Consider the following 2,500-nt stretch of genomic DNA (forward strand, 5'->3'; position numbering starts at 1 on the left):
AGAGTAATTGAAGCTAACGGGCAATTTTGAACACGATCAGAGGCCCGGGAGATCAGAAAAAAGCGCGAGTCATTCGGAGATGAACAGTGACAACCAGGGAATAGATTCAAATTATTTATGAAGGCGAACTTTGAATGTTTCGAAAATGTGTAAGTTGACGACATTTGAAGGCAGACCATTCCACATATTCACTATGCGATTAAAGAAAAAATGTTTGGCTTCATTTGTTATGAAACACTTACCTATAATTTTAAAACCTTTCTGGTGACAGCTAACCAGTCGACTGATACGTATTTTTCAATGTTCAAATTTGTGAAGTCATCAAAAATGTTGAAAAGCGTGATAAGGTCACCTCTTACTCCACGCTTCTCAAGGAAAAATACATTTAATTCCTTAAGGCGTTCCTCGTTGGATTTGTTTTGCAGCCTTGGGATCATTTTTGCTAATCTGTGTTGTATTTTTTCTAATTTCTCGATATCTCTTTCATAGTAAGGTGACCAAAACTGAACATTGTATTCAAGATGTGGACACATGAGTTATATAAAGTTAATATTATTTTCTCAGGTTTGAAAGTAAAAGATCTTCCAATGAAACTGACTAATTTATTTGTAAGTTTTACAACTTTGGCACATTGTTTGCTTGGCTTGAGGTCTGCTGAAACAATGACCTTTTCTTTGTCCACCCTCGTCTTTGATTTTCTAAGTCTACCTTGTTTGCAGTTTCTGTGTCATCCACGAATTTTGATAGTTTACATTTCAACCCTTCGACAATGTCGCTAATATATATAATAAAATAAGTAGGCCCCAGGACTGATCCTTGAGGAAAGCCACTACTTACGTTAATCCAGTCTGAAGATTTACCATTTATGACAACTCGATGTTTACGGTCTGACAGCCAGTCCTCGATCCACGCTGCCATGTCACCAGTTATACCGTGTATTTTTACCTTATTGATAAGACGTTTATGTGAACTTTCTCAAAAGCCTTTTGGAAATGGAAGTATACAATATTGACCGGTCTGGTGTTGTCGCACAGAATGTATCTCAAGTAGGTCAAACATGACAGCTTGTTTCTAAATCCATGCTGTGAATCCTTTATTATGGTGTTATTTTCTAAGAATATCACAACTTTGTCCTTTAAAACTGTCTCCATTAGCTTACCTACCACCTTTTTTAAAGGTCAAAGTTACGTTTGCAAGTTTCCACTCGTCGGGAACTTTGCGTGTCATTAGCGAATTATTAAAGAGGATGGACACTGATACAAGTTCCTTCTTTGCCTCTTTTGGTATTCGTCGAGAAATTTTAGCGGGGAGGGTGTTTTATTTATTCTGACCTTCTCGATCGCGGACATAATTGAATTTTCTTGGATATCGCACTGATTGAAAAAGACATTACTGTGATTTTGATCAATTGGCTGATATTCTTAATCATTCTTAGTGAACACATTTTTCTTATGTAAGAGAGAGAACTACCGAGGCCCAAAAAAATTGAATATTAAGAAAAAAAAAAAAAAAAAGGCCCACTTGAATTGTACTCCATAAAAAAAAAAAAAATAAATCAGTCAAAATTCAGGTAAAAAAGTCTCAACAGCTCACTCTTAAATGAAGTTAAGTCGTAGGAAGATGGAAATACAAAGTAGTCATTTAATTCGATAGCCATTTCGCTTTCGTCATCGTTGTATTCACCGTTGTGTGGAGCTAGGTTCTCTCTCTCTCTCTCTCTCTCTCTCTCTACTCCAACCCAGTACATTTTTTTTTCCGATGTAGATGAAAAAATCTTTAGGTTCGATCTGCGGTACGTTCAAAATTTCCCTTTACTTTCACTAATAAGATTTTTTTTTTTTTTTTTAGCATCGCGTCACGAATTAAAGCACTCAGTTTTGTCTCTTTCAAAATCCTCCTTTACATTTTTTCCTTCCTTCTTCTCTTTCCTTTCTTCTTTTTCTCATTTCCTCTATTCTTCCTTTCTTCCTTCCTTCCTTTATTCCTTCCTCCGTCCTTCCTTTTCCTTCTTTCGTTGTTGTTTTATATATTTGGAAGAAAAATAGGAGAAGGATGAGAAGGAGTAAGGTGAATAGAAGGAAGAAGAAGAGGAGGAGGAAAAAGGAAGAGAAAGATGAAGTGGAGGAGGAAATGGAAGAGGAAAAAGAGATAGAGAAGAGGAATGACGAGGAGGAGGAGGAGGAGGAGGAGGAGGAGGAGGAGGAGGAGGAGGAGGAGGAGGAGGAGGAGGAGGAGGAGGAGGGCTCTAATGGATTTGATATATTTTGTTTGTTTGTTTGTTTAAGAAAAAGTTTTATTTGGGCAAAATTGATTCAGTGAGAGAGAGAGAGAGAGAGAGAGAGAGAGAGAGAGAGAGAGAGAGAGAGAGAGAGAGAGAGAGAGAGAGAGGATATGAGAATGTTGAGAATGTTTCTTCTTCTTCTTCTTCTCTCTCTCTTCTCTCTCTCTCTCTAAAAGAATAAAAATACAAAATTGAAAAAGAAGAGAGAGAGAGAGAGAG

General features: G+C 37.0%; 1 protein-coding gene across 4 annotated transcripts in view; it reads right to left on the minus strand.

The window, feature by feature from the left end:
• LOC123505619 (nucleolysin TIAR-like) overlaps positions 1-2,500 on the minus strand; it is a 678,590-nt gene that overhangs the window by 356,598 nt on the left and 319,492 nt on the right. The gene's annotated exons all lie outside the window — the stretch shown is intronic.

The sequence above is a fragment of the Portunus trituberculatus genome, chromosome 1, assembly GCF_017591435.1.
Source record: "Portunus trituberculatus isolate SZX2019 chromosome 1, ASM1759143v1, whole genome shotgun sequence".
In the NCBI taxonomy this organism is placed as follows: domain Eukaryota; kingdom Metazoa; phylum Arthropoda; class Malacostraca; order Decapoda; family Portunidae; genus Portunus; species Portunus trituberculatus.